We start from the raw sequence: 26,842 nt of genomic DNA, 5'->3' as shown, positions 1-26,842 counted from the left end.
CAAGATATTAGTCAGTAATTGGTGCATACTAAATTTGAAGACAGTATGTTGAATCGTTTTTGAGATATTGTGGAGGAAATAATAGCAGACACACACACACATATGCATCATCCTTAAAACTATAAACGTATTGAAGGAACCTCAAAACGTATACATAGGCTATAATGTGTGATGAAATTAGCAATTTAATGAAAGCAACCCACTCTCATAACTTTCTTCTTATTTGTCGGAAAAGTTAAAAATGTTCAAATTTATGAGCAAATCCCAACACAGAGGCACGATTGATTATTACTTATACTAAACGTGATTTTTTTAAAACACGTTTTCACCATTATCTTTAAAACGTTTGTATAAGAATGCACTAAAATGATACGGATTCAAAATTGATTGTCAATATTTAAAATTATATTTAGAAAAACAAATGAATGTGTAATTTTACCCCCGGAACAAAGAAAAAACACTTTTCCGAAATTACTTTTACTACTGGTATATAATTATTCATTATATTAATTATGATTGTACGACAGTGGAAAAGGTTTAGAATTACTGTTTTATACCACATAAGCCAGATTTCTAGCGTATATCTGTTCTCCATCAACACAACGGCGGCCGCAATGATTGCACTGTGTATTGCGTGACCGAAACTCTCGTGGTGGCAGTAGTGAAAGGACTAAACTGATATGTTATGTACCCTTGTTCTAAGTTAAAACCCTTTAGGTTCCTGAAAACTTATGTGCTTTCGCCACTTTGGCCTTTACGCCCATATCGGTTGTGAAGAAAGGCATGACATAATACAATATTAACCCTCTCCTACTCTTATTGGCTTGCTAACACAAACGTCATTTTAGAATTCGTCTCGACGCGTATACACATATTAGTTTTGATTTACCACTGCTGAGTTCTAGTGCTGGTACTGAAGTTGAAATGCAAGAAGCCCGGATAAAGAAACAGATGTGGCACAGAAAACCGACAAAAATGTAAAGGCAGAGGAGTTATAATAGTTTCGGATTAAAGTAAATAAAATAAACTGTTTTGAAAGCTACAAAACAGCAAGGTTATTTCGTACCTAAAGAGCTTTGCTTGAAATACTAGTATTGTCATGTTAATTCTACACCACCAGCAATAACTGATTTTGTCAAAGATCTCGGAATTGCAATGTAATCATTCAATTAGTGAGACCTTTAGGAACCTGAGCTCTGGAATACAGTTGGGAAGCAGTTTCAGGAAAACCAACGTTCTAATAACACTGTTTAGAACATACACACGTAGAATATGCTCCAGTAACATGGGATCTGAATATACTACAGAAACATACCCAAAATTGAACTAATCCAAAATAAATGTGTACGTTTTTCTTCTGACGTACAGATAGATATAAATGTGTTCCCAATTTGTAAAGTGCGTATCTTAATAGACAAGTATTCATTGCATTTATTAGAATAAAGAAGATTTAATTTTCCGTTATTACTTTTGCATAAATCATTATTATAAAACTCAAAACAAACATAAATTCAGAAAACTTGCTGTGTAAAAAGGACTTTGTGTATTAAATAAGACAATGCGGCTATATAATGATACATTTCACATTTTTACACAAAATTCCAGTATAACATATGCATTTGAATTAACAGTTTATTAGTTTGCTTTGAATTTTGTAACACAAAGAATGAAGGTGACGTCTGGGCATCTGATGAACGCTTATAAAATTCATCTCTTGAAATTTGTCCTACTCTTTTTTTTTAAAAAAATACTTGCATGTTATGGATCACTTGTTACATAGCTTTACCTTATAATATACGTCTACTTTTAATGATGCAAACGCAAAGGCGAAAATATAATTGTTTTTTATTTCTATTAAAAAAGAACCTTACAGGTTTACATACTGAAAAGAATAAAAATAAAAGTGTAGAGAGCCATTATATTAGATTTTTCACATAAATAAGAATTCAAAAGAATGAATGAGACTGTTTTTCCGTGATAAATGTAAAAAATCGACGTATCATAAAGCATGGCAGTGTAGAACCTACCTTTCGTTATAAGAAACAGAGCTTGGCAAAACAAAGAACGAGCATCGTGTATTGAATGTTCACAAAGCTGTGTAGAAACACGACGAGCGTGGGATATGAACAGCTGGGTCACGACCTCAGCCATACTTCCCTTAGACAACTGACCTTTTCTCCCTCCATATTTCACCGTTCTTTGTCCTATGAAATGTCTACTAGACAGGATCTGATCAATTTATCAGTTTGGTTGTCGGAAATCCCACCACTACATCACTAGAAGAACAAAGTTAGATATTGCAGAATTGTTCTACCACGTAACTTTCCCCGAAATATGGTCTTTTACCGATCCATACCTGAGTGGCATATGTGCCCTTAGTGTCATCTTAATTTACCCTTGAATTCAAATTAAACTGTATATATTTAATATGTAATCGCAGCATGCTTGATTCCTTCTTTCTTTGTTGCACTCGCTATCAGATATATTAAAATGCATTAATTGGAATTTCAATATTCACAATGTCGCGCCGAGTTTGAACAAGAGCGAGAGCCATTATGAGGTATGTAAATGAAATAATTTATTGTTATTCTAAGTGGCGACTGTTGAGGGAAATTACATCGGAAAGTCCTTCAAGTTTGTCGCTAGAAGCAAAGAGAAGAAATGTCATCTAATGCACTAGTTCTTGAATACGGCTTTCTAAAACTGTATGAAACTGTCTCTCCGTACCATGTAGCGATAAAATGTATTTCTTTACCGATATAACTTTCCTGAAGAGCTGCCTCTGGTTATGCTTAAATTTGATTCCGTTCTTGGTAAAAAAAAAAAAATCAATTCTTACTGGTCTGTTAATTTCTACACACCGGAATTTATTCTATGAAAAAATAACACCTTTGCAACAATAGAAGTTTTATAGTACTTCCTAATAATGGGCGAGAAGTGACTTTCGGGATGCAATCTCTCGTAATAGGCAATGAAGTGGTGTAAGTTGTATTGGTTGTGGTGAAGGTTTATTGATAACACTTGGTTCTAATTGTTTTTGAAATACTATTTAGGAGAATGCATTATTGTTGTTGCTACTAAAGCAATATAGACTTTGGAATATTAATAATTGAGATGGATATTTCAAGTTACGAAACGTTCAGATAGAAGGGTGGTTACTAAGTTAGTGTCTGTGCAGTGTTGTTGAGATTGCGGGAACTATTTTTAAGGCAGAGGCAGTTGGAGAAGTATGTCTATAGCTATTGGAATTGGGTTGATAATCTAATTCGAAAAATTCAACTATTAGTAATTTCGACATATATTATCAGCTAGTAGGGGTCACGGTGGCTCGATAGTAGAACGTTCACCTCTAGTGCGTGGGGTCCCTAGTTCGGTCCCAGCTCACTCCAAGTGGACTTTGTGGTGGACAAACACCATATGCATGATTTTTTCTCAAGGTTCTCCCACTTTATTAATTCCGCCATTGCATTCTTTTCTCGGGTTTCCCAAATCCACTGTAATGTGTCAGCTCCATTAGGAGTTGTCACGCTGTGTCATATGAATTGACTCCAGCTTAGTTCCATAGGAGAGTGGATGTATTCCGACAAGTGCTACAAAATCCGTGTGTTGTGTGTCTCCTGAAAAGTATTGTTACATGCGAGGAAAAATGGGAAGTTTTTTCTTTTTTCAATCGAATGTGTAAAAACAGTGGTTGAGCAAGGCCCAACTTCCTGTTCCCAACTCAAACAATCCTGTTCCCAGCATAAAATCATACTCTGTGTGTGATGAAACTACGAGGTGGTAATTCACTTCGAAATCCTTCCCAACGGTCGTATCATCAAAATCAACTTTTATTTCGAACAGTTAAATCGGATGTGCGTTGCGCTGCGCCACAAATATCCTGCATTGTTAAACCGAAAGCGCGTCCTGCTGCAACAGGATAACACAAAATCATATTGAGCTCAAGATACTTAATATAAAATTCAGGAACATGATGGCATCGAACTGATGCTACATCCGTCATATAGTCCTGATCTTGCATCTTTTGATTACTACCTGTTTCGGTCCACGGTATACTTCTTGAAGTCACGTTACTTCACCAATCAGCAGGAGGTGGAAACAGCAGTGACTGACTGGCTTCTTAGATTATAAGGACAAGATGTGGTGTCGAAATTGTATTGAGAAATTGGCAGGTAGGTGGCTGCAGAGAGTCCAACACAAGGGGCTATACTTAGAACGTTAACCTTCTTTCATTGTACAGTAATAAATACAGGTGTGTTGTGTACCAGAATATTGCAAGACTTATGATTCATTTTTGTGCGAATTAAGGTACACATACACCCAACTGTGACGTGCATACTACTTGTAATATCAATGTATTTTACTAGTGATATCAACTTTAGTGAGGATTCCTTGGTACAATCCAAGGACATGTGAGTATGTGATGGACAATATCGTGTCAGCGAGTTTACTCGAGATTCTCATTTTTATTTATTTATTTATTTATTTATTTATTTATTTTTTACTACATTGACTTCACCAATTTTCTTAATCATTCCTCATTCGTTAATCATCGGTTTGTTTTAATCTATAAAGGATAAACATGGGATGTAAAGTTAAAAATTCAATTCTTTGAGTAGGTCTGGATGCTCAAACTACGCCTCGTCGTCGCATGTGGTGGCAATTCCAGCAGATTTACGCCTTTGAAAGAATTATGGCATATCGTGATACAATGCCACGCTACAAAATAGTCATTGTTGCACGGAATACTGTAGCAATGATGGAGATATAAAATCAATGGCTTCAACAACGCAATACACAACTACACGCAGGATTACAATAGCCATGGCGTACAATTGACTGACAATACAGACTTCTTGTGCAAATGGTGAAGGCGGGTCGGATACACCCTTGTACATGAATTCGTAGTTGTTGCACAAAAATCACTGTCCCCACGAACAGTTCAACGTCGTGTGGTGGGGCGGACTGTATCACATTTACAGTTCGCATTGCTAATGATCCCTTTGATTGCACAATATAGGCATGCAATTGTTCCACAAACGTCGCGCATAGAGAATCATATAACACAACATTCTGTTCTCAGACGAACTCTGCTTCCATAAGGTAGCATAATGATTATTACTTCCTTTTATGGGAGAGTTGTCCTAACAGGCTATCTTACGCCTGCACTCTGCGTCGCCACACCAGTTCAGGACTAGACTTTTTGTATGGTGTGTCATTTGATTCCCTACCTGCTCGCGTACAGTACACATTTCTTTTTCCTAACTAACGATACGTTGATGAGGCTTTGGACTGGTTGTGCTCTCTACTGTAGATCCTACTTGGAGCAACTTTCCAACAGAATAACTCGGACCACATGAGGAACACAATCCTACATTTCCTGTAAGAACAAGATGTTCTAGTGCTTCCTTGGTTCGCGCATTCGCCTGATTTCTCGTCAAGTGAACGCAACTTGTCCATGACTGCACAAAGTCTTGCATTGGAGAGCTCCCTCTGCTACAATTGATGAGTGTCTGCAATGTGTTGCAGACCCATGGTTTGCCACATCTCAGAAAGACATTCAAGATATCATACTCTCTGTGCCTTGTCGGACCAATTCTGGATCCAGACTCTATTGACCTCTGCACATTCTGCTCAACTGACAGCTGCCACTGATCTTACAGCAAGATAATATTTTGCATGTTTACCTTTGACTACTTGTCTGAAATTATGTGGTACGTGATTGGTACGTGTGGTACGTAGGAAATTGTCGGAAACCTCTTCTTCTCCTTGACTTTGCGTTGTTAAGATCCAGCAGAATAATTAGCATACACATGTTGTCATGGAAGATCTACTGTATCTTTGATTCCAGATGATAGCTCACATCCTTCTAATACCACGTCAGATTGTGCATTCACATCACACATAGACTGGATACTTAAAAAGACGTTGAACTCCAAATCAACCAAAATGATTACATAAAATAATTTCAAATAGCGAGTCTGGAGAGCAAAGGAGAAAGTTAGCTGATTCTAATATAAAACTGATTAGGGTATATTAGGAGTAGAAAAGAAAAAAAAACTACAATGTTGGAGGGGATTAAGAGAATGAAAGATATTATATAATTGTTTGAAAATAAATCGTATTCTAAGTGACATGGATAGGAGGAGGTTGGAAAACGGATAATTCCTGCAACGGAACGAAGGATTTGGCTGAATGTCATAGTGCATGGATGCTCCTGAAGAGATGCAACTGACAAATGTGGAATGAGCATTAAGCATATCATGGCGGATTTTCAATTACATGAAGTTTCGGGCCGAAGTATATGTCTTCCATTGGTATTGCTTCTTAATGGCTGCAGTTAATAGTTCCCATATGTGCATTAAGGGATCGCAATCGCCGCTAGTCCCTTGCTTTTACCGTCAGGTATTGGTTGCTGCCTGGCCAATGGTCTCGGAGGTGAAGAGGAATTGTTTTTTGATTAACTTCCATCGCTCTCCCTCAAGTTTGAGGCGGAACAAGTTTGTTTCAATGTGCATTTGGATGTAGTGCAAATTTTGTAGGTGTATGTTGTTCTCTGTTGTGTCCTTTTTCTAAGGTCCTGGAGTTGTATGTGTGTTCTTCAGGTGTTCTTTGAATATGTGTGAGGTTTTGTTAGATTATTGTGCTTTGTGTTTTTCTGTATGGTATTTTGTGTGTGGTGTTGGAAATGTGAATATCTCTTTGCGTTGACTTTACAATATTTATGATTGTCTTAATGTTTTAAATAGTGTCTTTTGTAGGTTTTTTTTGTTTTGGGGGTTCTACAGTCATGGTGATAACGTAGACCACCCATTGCATTACGATTTACTTGGCTTCTTTGATTATCTCTTGGATCATAGCTTTGATGACCATCATGTGTGTGCGTGGGATTACGTTGTCATCTTCAATTAGTTTTCGTAGAGGTTCCTGTGGGGTTGCAGGGTGGCTCCCATAAGGGCTGGGAGTTGATGCTTTCTTTAGAGAGCTTACGATGTTTGATGAATTGATTTTTTTTTTTTTTGCACTGTTAATGAGTGGCCTATTAGGACATGCACTGCTTGCTTGTTATGTAGACCGTAATGACGCTGACGGCGCAAAACATCTTAATAAGTGGCGTATTGAAGACAGTGTTGGGAAGTAACGTAACGCAAGTAACGCGTTACTTGTAACGCGTTACTTTTTAAGTAACGTTTCTTAGTAACGCGTTACATTTTTTCCAAAGTAACTGTAACGGTAACGCGTTACAAATTTTTGAGTAACGTACCTAGTTTGCGTTACTTTTTTCGCGTTACATTTCGGATGAGTAACTACAATATATGTATATATTTTTTTCGGAAACAAATGTTTCTTTCCTGTAAGTGAATTTCTCAGAATGAAAACAATCGAGCATGAACTACGTATGTCAGTGACCGACAGTCACAGACACACAGAGAAACAGATAAGTTCGTAGTGCCACTTGCTGTTTTTTGAAGATGAGGGCAGCTTTAGGGAAATCACGTGTACTGATTGCAAGCACCTGGAAGATTTTGTCGTAGATTTTGACAGCTCCAAATCAATACATTCAGTGTGTGAACTAGGAGTGCAATGATACCAGTAGTCTATTTTACTTTGATTGGTGTTGTTTTTATAAAAATGGAGAACGAAAATATTTTACCGTTCGAACATTTGAAAGAATACATTTTTCTTAAGAGCTGAGGATGATGGTGGACAGAATTTAAAAGTAAAGTGTCTGAAGTGCCCCGGCGGAAAATATTTATCAACAACTAGGGTGCCATAATTAACGATTTACAGTAAGGTCTTAATATGAATAAACTGTGTTCTGATGAGCACGCCTACTTTATTACTAGAAAATAGTTTGCTGATGGTATGTAATATTGGAGTTCTTTCAGATCAGTTTGCTTATCCTAGAGTCCCGTTATTTATAGAGTAGTGTAATGTTTCTCTATATTCTTTATTTTTAATTTTACATAACAACATTGTTGTTATTATTATATAATTATTTTAACAGAATAATAAAAAGCAACCATTTTTTCTAACGTATAGGGATGAGCACGAGTCAAGCTAAAACTCGACTCGACTCGAATTCGAGTCGAGTTTCGAGTCAAGTCAAGGGTAATATCCTCGAGTCGAGTTCCGAGCCGATTCAATATTTCGCGTCGAGTTTCGAGTCCAGTCGAGTTTGATAAATGGCTCGTTCGTTTTAAGTCGTCTTGAAATCATAGCCTGATTACACTGGAAACCGAAAGCCATGAGAAATGTAAGCTAAACAGTAATATGGAATACTTTTAGTGTCGCTCACGAAAGGGGACACGGCTCGCATCTCGTCTCGTCTCGATAGCGAGAGACCACAAGAGATTTTTTTTATAACAAGCTCAGCTCGGCTCGGCTCAACTGAGAAGATGGCTCGAGCAGGCTCACTTAGGGTGAACCATCGGCTCGAGCTGGCTTGGTAGGGATGAGCCATTTGCTCGGTTCGGCTCAACTGAGCCGAGGGCTCTAGCCGAGTCGGTTGGGTGAGCTGTTGGCTCGGCTCACTTCTCGGTTCGGGTCGATAGTGAATGAGCTGTGAGCCGAGCTGCTCGAGTCGTTGACAATTCTAAACCCGAGCGGAGCAGTTTTGAAGATATTTGGCCAATGCCCTCTAACTTTTAACAGTGTTTGGCTCGAGCCCGAATGCTCAATTTAGACCTTCAACCCAAATTCAGAAGCTCGTGAACAATGTCTTTGACTCCTAGACTTCACGACTACCGAGGTTGGCAATCAACTAATTTTTTAGTATTTAAATACAAACCGCCTTTATATACAGCGTTGTAGTTGTTATAATAATAATAATAATAATAATAATAATAATAATAATAATAATAATAATAATAATAATAATAATAATAATAATAATAAATATATGTTGTAGTAGTAGTAGTGTCATTGATAATAATTATACTGTCTATGTAATATACTTACAGAATGTAGTCGAAAATACACACCGGATTTGGCTCGAGTCGACTCGAAACTCGACCCCAATTCGAGTCGAGTTTGAGGAAATTTTTCGAGTCGAGTTCTCGGGTCGAGCTCAAAGATGTCTGTTTCTAGTCGAATCGAGTGTCAAAGAAAACTCGCTCGAACTCGCTCGTGTCGATCCCTACGAGTAATGCAGTATGGCATTTTATCAATGTTACATTATATGAAAATGTTCATATATCAAGTAAAAATTTGTCCTTGCATTTACATAAAGCAATTCAGAACGTGCAATAATAATAATAATAATAATAATAATAATAATAATAATAATAATAATAATAATAATAATAATAATAATAATAATAATAATAATAGCAGTAGTAATAGTAGTACGGAAAATTGAAGTCATAATTTTTTTCACTCTTTTAAAGTTTCGGACCTAAAAGTAACGCGTTAGTAACGCGTTACTTTCGAAGTAAAGTAACAGTTACTTTTTGGAGGCAAGTAACGCGTTACTAACGCGTTACATTTTAAAAGAAAGTAAAGTAACTTGTAACGCGTTACATTTTTACAAGTAACTTACCCAACACTGATTGAAGATGATTTCCAGGAAACGTTAGCTAATGTTTAGTTTAATAAGCCATCTTAGTTTTCGACTATAGAAAATATAATATGCGTAATTGATAGTATATTTTCAGACACTTGTCCTCTAACTTAGTTCAGGAATGTGAGTTTTGCTTTACATTCTTAACCAACACAGAAATTATGAGGAGTGTACTTCTCATCTGTTAGCCTAATATTATTTTACCCGTTGTAGGGTTTGGCTTTCCAAACATGCGATCTAAAAGTAAGAGTGCTAGTTATAGAGCAGAGGGGAAATCGAAGTGGCTTTATTAGCATAATCAATATCTCAATACAGCTTCAATTCGGAAGGAAATATCTCTCTCTATGCTCCGAATACTTTTCTGCTAGTTTAGTTAAATAATAATAGCGACATTAGAGTCGGCGGTTCGTAAACATGATAAGTTGCGAACATCATCACGCATTTACATAAAATGCATACAGTAGCTGGAACAATGAACTTAATTTATTGAACTCAATCAAAAATACGATAAGGCAAATTTGCTGAAGTGGTTAAACAATTATCAACTTGTCCTGTTATTGTAACTAGAACCTATTTATTCTATTATGAAAAGTGGAAGTTCGCCTAAGTTTTCTCTCTGTTGTTCACTAACTCAAAATCGTTGTACGCTTACTTAAAGCACTAATCACTTGCATTTAACATATATATATATATATATATATATATATATATATATATATATATATATATATATATATATATATATATATATATATATATATATATATATATATATATATATATATATATATAATTTATTTATTTATTTATTTACTAGCTGTTATGCCCGTTCTTCGCGCGGGTCAGATAAAATATATATGTCAACAAACTGAACAACGACAAAAAAATTAAACATTTCTAAAATTTGATCTATTTTATGTGAATGCATATCCGACAAAGTAGATGTGTTTCCATTGGGATTACCTTAATAGTAAACACAGTTTATACTCAATACAACCATTAACTAACCTGTTTTTAACCACAATAAAACTATCTACTACTTAACAAAAAAAAAAAAAAACAACGTGAATGTAGAAAAACTATGGATTTCATACAAATATCGGTCATTTTAGATTAGTTTTACACGTCTCGGTAACCCCCCTCCTAGCAGGTGGCCCAGGCCCGCATACAATGGTAGCTTAATTTGAAAGTCATTGCTAATGGAAGCGTCACCATTGATCTCAGCGACCGCGAAAACTATGGATTTGACACTAATATCGGTCATTTTGGATTAATTTTACATGTCTATTTTCCCCCAGGGTGACCTCCGGCCCGCATACAATGGTAGCTCAATTTGAAAGTCATCGCTAATGGAAGTGTCACCATTGATCTCAGCGACCGCGAAAACTATTGATTTGACACAAATATCGGCCATTTTAGATTATTTTTACATGTCACGGTATTCCCCGCCACCGGTGGCTCCCCGGCCTGAAGCCGAAGGAGTGAATTTGGAAGTTAATGCGATCTTAGTTTCACCATTGATTTTAGCGACTATGAAAATTATGGATTTGACACAAATATCAGTCATTTTGGATGATTTTTACATGTCTCTGTATCCCCCTCACCCCGGTGTCCTCCGGCCCGCATACAATGGTAGCTGAATTTGAAAGTCATTGCTAATGAAAGTGTCACCAGTGATTCCTGCGACCGGATTTGACACTAATATTGGTCATTTTGGATTATTTTTACATGTCTCGGTATCCTCCGCCCCCGGTAACCCCCGGTCCGCAGCCGATGGGGTAAATTTCGAAGTTAATGCGATCAGAGTTTTACTATTGATCTCAGCGACCGCACAAAAACTACGAATTACACACTATTTTCGGTGATTTTCTACTTCTTTCCCGGTAAACGCCCCCCCTGAGACCCCCTGATTTGAAATTTAAGAAAAAACGCTTCGTCTTGGTCTGGGACCTGGACCAAGGCACCCGTAACCCACATTTGGTAACTCTCGGTCTACTCATCTGGTCCCCATGTCGCCTATGTAATTTATTTATTTATTTATTTACTAGCTGTTATGCCCGTTCTTCGCGCGGGTCAGATAAAATATATATGTCAACAAACTGAACAACGACAGAAAAATTAAACATTTCTAAAATTTGATCTATTTTATGTGAATGCATATCCGACAAAGTAGATGTGTTTCCATTGGGATTACCTTAATAGTAAACACAGTTTATACTCAATACAACCATTAACTAACCTGTTTTTAACCACAATAAAACCATCTACTACTTAACAAAAAAAAACAACGTGATTACGGGATTACTTTAAATTACACCGATAGACAGACAGACAGACACAAACAAACTCTTCATTTTATTTATATTAGGCTAAGTTTTACCTTTAGCAATTTACTTTCACTTGTTAAGTTTTAAACATATCACTGGCATACAATTAACTATCTGGCAATTTCACTTTTCCTTGATCCGATCTTATATTTTAAAAGGTTCTAGAGCATCCTGAAAATTCTAGAACATCCTCGAACCTTTGGGAAACTTCTATAAACAGTCTGTAACATTTTCCAAGATTGTTGATAATTCTAAAATTTAACCCACTTTTTAGCACAATAACACCGTTGCTAGGGCGTTTTCTCCCTCTAAGACCCCTGCTGGTCCAAACCGAAACCTTCTTCATAGCTGAGAGATACAGGGCTACAATACCATATAACTCCCATGGGGCTCCGGGTCTTGGTTTCGGAGCCTTTGTGGCACGCACGGACAAACCACACTTACTTTTATTATATATTGATTTATTTATTTGAGTTCTCCCCAACCTACATGATATTACACCAATATATTAATACTCAAGTGCAAATATAAAGCTCCTCATGGCAAATCTGTTAGCGTCGCACCTTTGGCCTGGGAGACCCGGGTTCAACTCCTGGTGGAAGCTAATGTAGTTCGGATTCCACTTTACGCTCTAGGTCCATGTCTCAAATAGCCTCGCTGCTGAAAGTGACGCTAAACTAAAAATCAAATCAACCAAATCTAAGTGTAGTTACAGCCCTTGTCCTAATACTACATAGGAAAGCACGTTCGTGTTCTGTATAATCACTGAGGGCACGGCGGCAGAGCGGTAGAGCGCTTACCTCTGGTTGCTGCGGTCCTGGTACGATCCTCGAGCAGGTAAGTTTGTGGTGGAGAACATCGTGTCCGTGGGTTTTCTCGTTTACTCCAATTTCCTTCCGCATTATCATTCCACCAATTCTTTCATTATCATTCACTTGGCTTAGTCATCTGTCACCCTTAGACTAAAGTGCATAAACGTAGGACGTTAAATCGAAAGATTTCAAGTGTCCATGGTGGCTCAGTTGTAGAGTGTTAACTTCTGGGGCTTGTGATCCCTGGTTAGATTCCCATTCACGCCAAGTAAACTTTGTGGTGGACAAGCACTCTGTGGGTTTTTGGGGGGTTCAGTTGTTTCCTCCCGCTTTATTCATTCCACCATTTTATTAACTTCTCAACATTACTGTATTTTTTTTTAGCCTATTCAGCATAAGCGTGGGACTTAAAACTGAAAGATCAAGAGGGGAGATGAAAGATTTCAGTAAAAGATTCTTGTACCATCATCATCATCACTATCCATTTTTAAATAATTAAAATAATACACTTTAAAATGCTGTTAATTTGCCACAGTATATTATTGTAGAATGACTGATGCTCAAACCTAAACCATCATAATCATATGTATTATGCCCTTATTGGCAGTTCACTTGCCGCTGCTGAGCAGCTTTCCTGCTCCACGGACACCCGATGATCATTTCAGTATCCTTCGCCCCCTCTTTCTCCTTCCCGCCACCATACCATCTTGGATATTCCTCATGATACATTTTTTTTCCCCTTAGGCAATGTCACAACCGGTTTCTCTTCCTCTTCTCAACAAAATCTATAAATGTTCCTTTCTTTCCCGCCATTTCTAACACCCTCTCATTCGTTTTTGCTCCATCCAACTAATTCTTTCCATTCTTCTCCACACCAACATTTCGACGGCTTCCAGTCTTTTTTCATTACTATTACGTAATGCCCATGTTTCCGCCCCTACAGTAGAACACGCCACACGAGGCATTTTATGAGTCTTTTTCTCAAGGTCCCACAAAATAGACTTTTTTTTTAAATTCCTAAAAGCTTCATCACCATTGCTATCCTTGCTTTTATTTCACGTTCGCGCTTCATGTCATTATTAAGAATACTACACAGATATCCAAAACTATTCACTTGTTCTATTTTCTCCCCTTCCATTTTTATATTTGGTACAGACCTCTTCGTTCCAATCACCATGGCTTTTGTCGTTTTAACATTTATTTCCATCCCATATTCTTCAAAGCCCATTCTCAGGTTTTCTAACAATTTACTGATTTCCTTTTCAGATTCTGCAACAAACGCAATATCAGGACCGGCTCTTTTTCACTATTTCTTCTAGATAAATATTAAATAGTGTTGGCGAGAGACAGCATCTTTGTCAAACTCTCCTTCGTCAGTTCTTCTTCTATCCTAACACTTACTTGTTGGTTCAGATACAAGTTTCTTATGAGTCTTCGATCTTTACATTTCAACCCAATCTTCTTTAGAACTTGCAACGACAATTCCCAATTCACACGACCAAAAGCCTTTTCTAGATCAATAAATACAACATACACCTCTTTCCTTTTTTTCTATAAATCTTTCACAGATCGCCCTTAATAATCCAATAGCATCTCTTGTGCCCTTGCCTCTCCTGAACCCGAAGTGTTCCTCCATATAACATTCTGTTCAGTATTCGGAGCAGAATTTCAGGTTCATGAGATTCAAATCTAGATATTAATGCTTAAATCTAAATATAATTACAGCCATATTTATTTTGAAATAATTATATTCAATGAATAAACCTTTAAGTTGTAATAACATCTCTACAAGAAATCTCTACAAGAGTGTCATATCGGTAACTTATCTGCAATTAGCTAAACCTATTGGGATCAGACAGGGAAGGGTTAGCGCAAGTAGCGCCATATATTAGCGTGATGCACTGCAACCTTTGCCATTTATAAATAACGATTAGCAATCTATAACTTGCGGTTACGGATAATATGAACTAATAAAATAACTATATTTAGGAATGGAGTCGCTTTAGACACTCCAACAGAAAATTCTATTAAAAATGATTGAACAAAGAAACAAACTTCAAAAAATGTTGCGACGAGAAAACTTTTCGAATTTTGGTGTGTTTATTTTCAGTTCTAGACGTAAGGCCGCATGCGTCTTGTATTCACATACGTATATATTCTTTTCATTACAAACCTTGAACTTTCGGTAAAAACCTATCAGAATAGGACTTTGCAAACAAAGAAATATACAAAACAGATAAAGCGTATAAAGTGATGAAAGCCAACACACGAGCACTTTTACTTCAAAAGGATGTCCCAATACTCATAAAATATATATATTTCTCTTTCTCTTCAGTTGGAAGTCATTTTACTTGCTATCAATAACACTTCAAAACTTCAAAAGCTGCATGGAAAATGGGGTGATGCGAACGAAAGAATAAAACTATATAAAAGAGAAAAACGAAATAGATATTGAAATGAGATTTTCTTGTTTTTATATGTACGAAGCGATCCGCATTAACAGTTTGATTAACGATGATATATTTCTTGATATGACTTTTTATTTATTTTATTTTTTTCTCTGAAAAGACTGAAAAGACTCAGTTGGTTTTTATCTTCGTGAACTAGGAATCATATTCGCTGCAAAAACCTTTAATTTCTAACGTTTTTGAGTTGTGTGAGATGAAAATGGGAACTATTTTGAAAGCTTTGTGCTTTTTTTGTGATATTTCGCTATGGTCCGAAAATTTTCAGAAAAAAATGACATGTAAGTATATTTCAAGATATGCCGAAGGGCAATATAATGTCCTTAAGTTATGAAGCCTGTAGCGCAATACTTGAGTTAAAATAAAAGGACGAGTCAGTGACGCCACAGAAGCAATGGTAGCACAGGAATTAGTGATGTGTATTTAATAAGAATATGGAAGCTGTTTGGATGGCTTATTTAAAGTTCAATATCCTTTTCAGAATCGTGACTATATGAGTCGTGTATCTTTACTTTAACTTGCATACGAAGTAGATATAGAAGAAAAGCCGTCCGTTTTAGGACTTGTCTTTTTTTTTTATAAATGCCCTTGTTTTTTTTTTTTTCGAAAGAATGGAAATTTTCGTTTCTTTGAATTATGATTTCTTGATCAAGCATCACTTTTGTTTTTCTGTAGCGGATTATATAATTTTAAGAAGTGCGTTAACAACATCCAGTTCAGCTCGGGATTAGCAGTCTTGATTGGTTTACGGATTGTCATAAGAGTTGGTACCCGAAAGTGCAAGTTATGCAACCCTTATATTCGAAGTGGAATTTTGGTTGCCTGACCACCTAATCAATTATCTGAAAGTTATATTTCATCATCCATGTACAGGGTAAATCAAAATAAGTGTTACAAGCCAATATCTCTCGAACTTTACATCAAATAAGAAAAATATAAGTTGGGTCAAATACGAGGTTCCACCTCCCCCCATTTTTGGGGGAAGGAGTGTACGTGAAATTTTCAAATGAGAATATAGGTCGAGTGATATCACGTTCGAAAGAGCTTGGAAAATTGAACAATTTTTGTAGGAAACAATTTTTGATATGGGGCACCGTTTTCAAGATGATCCCCAAAAATAGTCCTGTATCAGATAAAATTTCCAGTACTTATAAATCAGAAACGACTGAGTAGAAAACGATGAACAATAAATAAAAAAGGAAAAGCCATAGACAACGTGGAATGGTGTTGTCTCGGTGTCCCCAGAGCCCCCATCATGGGGCCACAGGACCAACTTGAAAAATTTCAAATGGGTATATAGGTCGAGTGATATCTATCGCTCGACCTGTGTTCCCATTTCAAAATTTCACGTACACCCCCTCCCCCATAATGGGGGCAAGAGAAACCTCGTATTTAACCCAACTTTTAGGGCCCTCAGTGTTGTACATTCACCCTTAACATTTTTCTTATTTGATGTATACTTCGCGGGATATTGGCTTGTAACACTTATTGTGACTCGCCCTATATATATATATATATATATATATATATATATATATATATATATATATATATATATATATATGTGTGTGTGTGTGTGTGTGTGTTGTTGATGGTGGTGGTGGTGGTGGTGGTTGCCTAAATTCAATCTGAAGGCACGAAAACAATACTACATATCAAGATAAATATGCAAAAATAAATTTTTGTTTTGGTATAAATCTTGTTTAGAACTCCTTCTCCGTTCGGTGAACATTTTATCCTGAGCTTCAGAGAGTTCAGTTAGTATACCTAAAATCACGAATAGCAACTTTTCATATGGTGTTAGTTTAACATCATTACTCACAAAATATTTTATATTTGTTGTTATGCCTTGTCAAAAGTTTTGAAAGAAGAAACTTGTGGATAGCATTTTAAACGTTCTCACCTCAAATGTTAGTGACCTCAATAAACATTATATGTAGTTAGAATAAAGTTCTAGTTTATTCAGAAAATGATAATTTTGTTGTACGAACTGTACCACATTTTCAGATCGTTTCTTTCCAACACCTTTCTACCTTGTACTAAAATATCTTTATAAGCCATTGTAATTTTTAAACTAATAGACAAACCTCGTTGAAATTTTGCAACATGCAAATACCGGCATAGAGACATTGTTTGACATATTCAAGTATAATTCAAAGTTAACAGTTTTGCCAACCTAATATGAAGATACTAGTATATATATATATATATTAAATGGCACAACATCAAGTTATTACATATTTCAATTCCACATGTTAATGGAAAACATACAGTGCTACACTTGTTATACAGTGTTGCAAACAAAGGACACTACAGTATCACAAAAACTAAAAAAGCAACCTGATTTTGGAGGGTTGTACAAATATTATAACGTAAGTGAGACGGACGGAGAAATGCATATAGAAAGTACTTCAATATTGAATACTAGGATCATATGACGTATTCTGAACAACTAAATAGGGGTACAAGGAATTAATTAAAAAAAAGAACTTTATTTCGAAAAAGAAAATGTTTAGATCAGTATATCATAAAATTACGTAAATGGTTTTCAATAAGCATAAATATCATAGTTCTGTTTACAACAATTATATATCTCAAACCATTGGGAAGATATGAAAAATGTAAAACTTCATATATTTCTTAAAGAGGCGTATTTGAAACGTTCGGAAACAATTCTTGATTCACTTTGCTCCTATAACATTACAAGAATACTTTGTGGTAGGTGCAATTACAATAAGTTTTTTTTTTTTTTTTTTTTTTTTTAGAATTTTATAATTTTACGCTGTGTTGCTAACTTTAACAAATATTAACATATCTCCAGAACAGTTTTAGGTATCAAATTGCAGTAAATAGTTTAAATGTTTAAACTTCGGAACTCTTTGTCTCTCACCCTTAAAATTGTCATTATGGTATAACTGAAATCTGTATCATTTTCAATAAAAATTGTGTCCCTCGAAAATGCCTCATGGTTGTAACCTGCTCCATGAAGCCCTTCTGTGGGCACTCCTGTGTGTGGGTGTGTTTTCAAAATCTATACACTGAGAAAAACATGTTCTCCGGATAGCAGTATATTGTACAAATATACGGAATTTACTTGCTTACTACAGAAATCAGTACGGAGCATACGTTATCCATATGCTACATAGGCACTGCTCTTAGCTGATACATCATGGCGTTGCAGAATGTCTGATATCTAACAGTCTGCCTTATATTACATACATATATGTATGTTATATTCGTCAGCTATATGTTATATACGTCCATTTATATGTGAGATCCTTACCGAGTATATTGTTTCATGTAGGAAGTACGTACAGATGGAATACTTATACAGAAAGTATTATAAACATGCGTTTTCAGTTCTACGTTTGCTGTACATTAAGTCCAAGAACTGCAGGATATTCAAATGTAACATACGATTTTACGTACGCCACATATATTTTTTCTCAGTGTAGCCATACTTGCTTCAATGAATTTCAAGTAAATATAGACCTACTACTTCTCCAAAGGAGCAACCTACTACTTCTCCAAGAAAAATATTATAAAGTACCTTGCGATCAGATACAATATTTGAAGACTTGTAGTTATCCCCAGTCTAAGTTCATTGAATCGTATTGTTTCATTCCAATTCCATGCAGAGAAATCGGTTCAATTTTCTGTTATTTTCTTCGATGTGTAGATCCTCGCCCACCCCACTTCAGGTCGTCGCATGCACAGTTCTCCCTTTCTGACTCAACCTTGATACGTTCAACCGTACAATCTCATCTTCCAAAGTTTTGTTTGTTTGTTCCGGGGAGTCCCGTTTGTCTGTGTAATTACTGGCTGGGTCTTTCGGCTCACTAGCTCCCTCTCTTAGCTATCTCTGGAATCTGTCCCAAGTGGCTGTTTGTTCAGCGAATTAATTTCAGTTGGCTGTTGTGGAAGACTCGAGGACTAGGAACAGAAACAGTTCGTGTGTGAGTCCCCCGCCTGTCCCCCTATCAAGGTGAGAATAATACCCATCGCTTTATTATAGCTATGAGGAGATATTATGTTACTAAAACAGCAGATTTTGGTCACATTCCACCCTTAAGGTAGATGCAAAATGTCTCTGAATTTACCTCGGAAGTTCTCTATATCTTATGTTACGAAAACTAGAGATGTAAATAATTTTATTGTAGATCAGGTGAATTACCATCATCTTAAGCTATGTTTATATTTGCAAGAGTTGTATGAAAGGAAGTGTGAACTACAGTAAATACGAGAAGATATTTTTATTTGTAGCTGGCTTAAACTTTCTCTACTGAAACTAAATACAACACAAAGTAAAAGATACGGGTACAGCACAAAATTTTCTTGCTTCGATTTCTTAAATTTAATCATGTTATGCTAGAGCTATTTCTGAAATCGCTACTGATTGATTGATTCATTTTTGTTTACGTCCTTTACCAGCCGCAAGGTTACATAGGACGAGAATCTTACAGTTTCAAATGAAATTGGAAGTAATCTAAGGTGCACGGGGTCCCACGTTCGATTTTCAACGGCAGAGCACTGAAAGTTTAACTCATTGTGGTGGTCCGGGTTATACTTTAAACTGTAGATCCGCGACTCTTACAGCATCATTACTGATAAGTAACATTAAACTTCGAAGAAAATAAAAACGGAATGTTTTGACTTAGTATCCCACGATTATGCTCTTGAAGGTAAGGGAGACGGATGATTAAGGCAAGTGAGTAATGATAGAAGAATTAGTGAAATGAGATTATGATAAGAAACGGGAGTACACCGACAAAACAGACAGACCCTATGTTATCGACCACAAACTTACTTGGTCGGGGATCAAACCAGGGAAAACAGGCACCAGATTTAAGCTGCTAAGGATTTGCCAATAAGCCACCATGTCCCTTAAATTGATTTTAACACGCATTAGTGAAATAGCAGCTCTCCACGGCAACGTTAACCCGTGCCGACTTGACGACAAAGTCATGAAATTGAGTTTCCACATTATAATATAATTTAGAATTTTTAAACCGTGATAAAAGAGAAACTAAAAGAGACAGAGAAACGAAACTTTGCACGGAGCAACTAGAGAAAAAGCGACATCTGCTCGTGTATTGACAAATGGATTAACAGTGTTGTCAACCCATGACAAAGTTCTGTTTTTGTAAATGGAATTGACTAAATTGAATATTATCATTGGAAGCAGCAATAAAAATAAAGACAAAAGAGATTGTAAAGTCAGATCATTGTTGCAAACTTTTCGAGAAACAGCGTGTGAGGGAGTGAGGTACTAACGTTTTGTAAACCTTAAATCAGATATTGACAAGAATTCTTTGCGTTGACTCTAGGTCTACATTCTGTAAAGAAAAAATAGCGACGCTTGCTCGGATATGGTTTTCACAACATACATTAACCAAAATGAGTTTTTACATGGATTGCTGATAATATTACAATGCATATTCCTAATGAGCAGTTCATTCTTAATACTTGCGCCACAATTTCAGGTGTTTCATATGAATATAATGAATTTATATGCATATATTAGTAGCTGTGTGTGTTTTGAGCAAACTTGTCTATAGAAAGAGTTATACATAAAAGTATGAAAGATCAACAATAATAGCACAAAACAAAAAATGTAATTTCTTAAGAGTAAGATATATTATGTACGAACTTTGAGAGGTACAATACATCAAACTAGATTTCGTATGTGGACTATGGGTTTTAGGAAGTGCAGGGAATCGTCGAGACCTTTTGGTGACAAGGCTATTGCAAAATGCAACCTTGATTTCATGGAATCACTTCCGGATTATCTGTTCCGTAAGTTTAATTATATTCGAGATAGTTGTCTACTGAGTTTTCTGCTCATATTGACCCAAACTTTACAATTGGATTCATGTTAGGTGAGTTTGGAGGCCACATGAGTCTTTGAATAGTCATATTCTTGCATCGTGTATTAACGATTTTCGCTCGGTGACATGAAGCATTAACGTCCTGGAAAACGAAGTAGTCCATACTTTCTTCAGAAAAGTTATCTTTAGCTGTTGTAAGAATTTTACGTACCAGAATTTGAAGACGTTTTTGTGCATCAAATGGCTCTTTACATATATCCATTGTTCTGACGTCTTTGGCGGTGAAGCAAGCCCATACCATCACTCAGTAACTGAATATTTTCATCTCTTAAACAAAATCCGTATCAAGTTCCTCGCTCATTCGTATCCACAACTTCACAACACTATCGTTTCCCACTATTCTAAACTTTTTTCAACGGGGAAAACAACATGCTTCCAGTTGTCATAAGTCCAAGTAGCATATCACCTTATAAACCTACGTGTTGAAGTCTTCTGTGTTTTTATCAGTTTCGACTTTCCAGGCGGTTTTTTCATCCTAATATCCTCTTCATACAGTTAAGACAATACAGTTGTACGAGTAACTGCTTTTCAAGATCATCACAAATTATAGAAACGACTTTTCGGCAAGTCATTCCTTAATTCTGCAGTCCTATTGATTTTATTTGGCGATCTGCTCTGGGTGATGCTTTCTTTTTTCTATCACACTGTTGACGAAGGGGTGATTTCTTATACTATTTTTGCTTGTGAATTACTGTTTCTGCCGTCGAATGGTGGATTCTGAGTATTCCAGCCATCTCCCTTAGAGATGTAACGTAGCTATGCAAAGCAAGAATTATGTCTTGTTCACGTTGCGACAAGTCTCATTTCTTACCCATCATACTTCTTTACAGTTCACATGTAGCAACAATTTCATACAAAATCAACGCTCCACAACAACAATATTGCCACTTGACACTGTTCAAACAATGACAAAGAAGAGAACAACTAAAAAAGGCTATTTACCTGGGCCTACACATCACAAATGCAATGCAGAATTCTCACTCCAATAATTTACAAGACGCTCTCAGGTGCCATCTGGAGGGTATATTACTGATACATAAATGATTAGTAAGCGCCGTTGTACACCATAAGTGTCACAGATAATGCAAATTAACTATCATACTCATAATTTCTTTCTATTCCTCTTTTAGCCGGTTGTAATTATGCTCTTCTGTGTAAGTTGCCTTGAGAATTGAGGTGTCGCTAATTTTTCTTTACAGAGTGTAGAAGCATCCGTTGAAGTGTTGCAATCAACAGAAAAGAAAATTGAGTTTGAAAGAGATACAATAACTGGAAAAAAGTCGTTAGTGCTGTATGCTTTAAAACCTATAATGCACGGCAGAAAAGCATGATGAGTAGTCGTGGTTATGTGAGATTGATAACTCACGTACTGACAGATATATTCGGTATCTTGTCAAAGCAGAGAACTAAGGTTTGAGAAAGATGTCAACGCTGCACAGCAGTGGCTTTTTTACTCTTGGTTTGTTCAAGGTTGTCAGCGTCCTCAAAAGCCCGCGAGTACGTAACCCCATGCAAATTGAACGCTGTTTTCATATTTTAACCAGGTAGTTGGGAATCGAACCCAATGTGCAGCGTTACCACTTTTCACAAATCTTACTTATCAGCTTTTACAAAATATCGTATTTCTCGGTCAGTTTTCTATCTCACAGAACCACGGTTCTACTCCTCATGCTCTACCCCTTGCATTATAGGTTTTAAAGCATACAGCACTAGTGACCTTTTCCGAATTATTGTGTCTCTTCCAAACACATTTTTTCTCTTTTGTTGATGGCAACACTGTTCAGCGGATGCTTCTAGACTGAGAGTCAACGCAAACAATTCTTGTCATTGCTGCTTCCAATGATGATATTCAATTTAGGTCATTCCATTTACAAAAACACAACTTTGTCATGGGTTGGCAACACTATTAAGGCGGTGCTATTTGTCAATACACGAGCAGATGTCTCCCTTCCTCTAGTTGCTCCGTGCAAAGTTTAGTTTCTCCGTTATCACAGTTGGAAATTCTATATTATATTATAATGTGGAAACGCCATTTCATGATTTTGTCGTCAAGTCGGCACAGTTTAACGTTCTTGTGGAGAGCTGCTATTTCGCTAATACGTGTTTATGGTCACATAGAATACATTTGAGGTGTGTGTGTATTGCAACACGAAATTACCCATTATATATATATATATATATATATATATATATATATATATATATATATATATATGAATCACAACACGAAGCCCTGTGTTAAAAAAGGGACTAACTTCCTTTACGCTGATAGGGACCACCATTCACAGTCTCTTGAATTCGAAATAGGGCCTCTTGAAATTTGGCTTTTGCGCGATTTTGGACAGCCTAGAGGGAGTTTTGCTACGGGCATATAATTTGAAGTACTCACCAACTACCTCCATAAAAATTGTTGCCGAAGTACCGAAGGAGTCTGAGACATGGATATTTGGATAGGGCATATATTTGTTCGTAAGTGAAATCTTGACTCGATTACGGTAGGTCCCAGAGTTTTGGAGCTATGAACCTTCAAAGTTTATTTTTTCCTGTTTTCGGCAGCCTATAACTCTGAAAGGAAGCATTTGTGCACTCAGGTTGGTCTAAACCTTTAGTGTTACCTTGGTGTCAGGAATCAACGAAACGGTGTCGGTGTTGTTTTGAAACAATATATATATATATATAAAATTTTAAAAGTTTTACGTTTGAGGGGGAGGTAAAACAGCGAGGGGAGCTAACATAGATCTATTCATATATGAAACATGAATAATATTATGCACTGTAATAAGTGTTTTGACAGAACTTTTTTTCCGAAGGAAACTTGCTTTATTATTAAAACGAACTTTCTGCATTCTTCAGAAAGAAACGAATTATTTTGTATTCTATGTTTATTAATGGGACATTTATTCGCAGAATCTTAACCCTTTAGCGCGCAGCTTTGCATATATATGCAAAGTTTACTTCGTAATTGTATTGCACCATGTAGTTTCTAGTTCTGACATAGAAAAGTAGCTTTGCGTGCCAGCTAAGATGCCCTTTTACTAATGAAGTTCTGAATTTCCCACTAGATGTCATAATAAGCCAGCGTTGAACTCTTTGTCTTACTTGCTGCACGTGAAGTTGTCATCTCGTCATCTTTGAGCTTTCTTTGCTCGTTTAGGTGGACAGGTTTTGAACTGTTGATTCTTTTCTGTGTTCGACAGAAGTGTAATGAGTGCAAAAGTGCAAGTACGCTGACATTCATTGCGGTTTATTGGTTCTATCTGGTTTTAGTGGACTTTGCAAATATCAACGCGCAACTTTGTATAGACCCTATATGCAAACACCATAAAATATCCCATAGATCTCATATTATTTGCATTAATGTTATTTTTCAATCCCGTGTTTCCTACACCAAAACCACTCCAAAAAAAAATAAAAAAGTCAGTTTAATCGGAAAAAATGGTGCGTTAAAGGGTTAAGAAAATCATTAAAGCTATTTCAGAGAAACTCACTGGAACAAAATATACACCGCACCAGTAAAATAACCCTTCTAAAATTCTGTGAGATAAAATGAACTGTGCAGTATTTCAGGTTTGAATAAATGAAATATTTATTTATGAAATAAGAGAGCGATAGTCGTTTTTATTTTAAAAAAAAATAAATAAAAACTCATCCCAGGAATAACGTTTTCCTTGTTCGTTTCAAGAGAAGTGGCCTAAACTTTTATGTAGTTATTAATAAGACATATTTATGAAATACGAAGATAATCGCCTCAGTTGCTTTTGAGAAAATTGACCGAAAACTAATCATCCCATAGAGTAAATTGTCCCTTATGTGTGTAGAGATGTAAAATACGGTGTTGTAGGGTCGTTAATGAAACAATAATTCGTGAGGTATGAATAAGATCGCTGGGTCGTTTTTGAGAAAGACTTACAAAAAAAAAAAAATCAAAGCGTAAGCTACCTCTTGTGCATTTTACCTCAACAAATGACACACATTAAATTATAGGATTGTTAGTAAATTATTGATTTATGAATACAAACAAAATCGTTAGAACAGTTTTTGATAATATCATTAGTAGGGCTACATATTTTTACCCCCCTAATAAACTACCCGTATTCTAAGGAATAGAAGGAAAAATCGTGAAAACCCTGAAATAGCTTACAAAACCCTGAAGTTCAAAATTTGGTCCGGTTATGTTGAACTGTAGGACAACCAGGGGTGTTTACAACGGTATGATCTCTAAGCGTACAACAGGACGAACATACGAGTACGCAGTAGGACGTTCATTTTTTCTTTTTCTTTCTTTTTTTAGGTGAAACGTAAATACTTTGAAACTTTGAACTCGATTATTTTTTACGGTTACAAAATTTCCTTCTCTTCTAACATGTTTGAGCTGGTACAATTGCTACATTGAGCACATTTGCTGTACGTGGTCCTGGTTTTGATTCCCGATGGGATCGGGCATTATAGTTGTTAGCATGTCGTTTTAAACTATAGGTTCAGGCCTCATTCATAGCGCCTCGGTTCTGAAAAGACACGCTAAACTTCAACAAGCAAACAAACCTGATCTTACCCAAAAGTAATAATAATAATAATAATAATAATAATAATAATAATAATAATAATAATAATAAAACTCGAAAGGAAGCGTACAAATAAGGATTTTCTTCGATAAATCTATAGAATGGCTTTATAATTACAACCCTTTCAAATTCACCCTTCGGAGAAAACCGAACTGACCTTGCACGTCTTATACCATAGCCTAGGAAAATAAAAAAAAGAGAAATCAAGAAAATGACATTATGTAACTCTTATTTTGGTTTACCTAATTTATTTTAATTATGTTGTGTATGTAAAATGGATTTATTAAGTCATATATGTCATAATATATTTCAACACCACTACTGCTAAGATCAGTGTATTGGTATTATTGTTAAATACATTGGGCTTTATGCAGAGTTGTTCTGATTCCCGATTAGTGCCATACTAAAGATTTCGACTGACGTATGTTCCCTGCAGTAGTAAGGCCTTTAGTATGACTATAATCATACGTCAAAACGGCTCTGCATGAGGCGGATTGTGATCGCTTACATTACATTAATATATTATGATTATTTATCTACTAAGGAGCTGTACCGAGCTTTATATTCAAGTTATTTGCCTATAATTGAATTCTAAAGGTATTTTTTTTCCTACGAGAAGAATATAAAAAGGCTAAAAATATTGGTAAGCAAATTAGGAAAGCTTAAGAGCTTGGCAGTAGAATGTTTGCTTCTCAGTGTTATGTGTACTAACAGTGAAGACAGAAAAGAAAATGTTAAATAATAAAAGATAAGCCCCCGGTTACTGTACTTTTTTCTTTCTCTCCCATTTGTCAAATTAAATCATGTTATTCTGGAGTTATCACTGAACTATTTATTTGTAAAATGTTAAGAAAATCGCGTGAATCGTTTCCGAGAAAATTGTCCGAGTAGAACTTACTCCAAGAGTAAATTTTCCGAGAAATCAATTCGCACCATAAGATTTTTGACGAAATATTCGTTTAAGAAATATAAATAAAACCGTCAGAACCTATTTGGAAAATGTCGCAGTTTTATATTATTTTATTGTCACCCTCTAGTATACAATCCTTATTCTAGGGGTAGAAAAAAATCAGATAACCTCGCATCCCAAATCTTATTAAAAAAAAAAAAAAAAACTTGTTCAAAAATTTTGTTCTGGTACGTGAGGTTACCGTACGATGCAAAGAGAAGGACGAATAAACAGACATGCATCTAAAATAACTTTTTCGGCAGGTAGGAACTAAGAA

This window comes from Thermobia domestica, chromosome 6 (assembly GCF_964235325.1).
Source record: "Thermobia domestica chromosome 6, izTheDome1.hap1.1, whole genome shotgun sequence".
In the NCBI taxonomy this organism is placed as follows: Eukaryota; Metazoa; Arthropoda; class Insecta; order Zygentoma; family Lepismatidae; genus Thermobia; species Thermobia domestica.
This window is presented reverse-complemented; position numbering follows the sequence as displayed.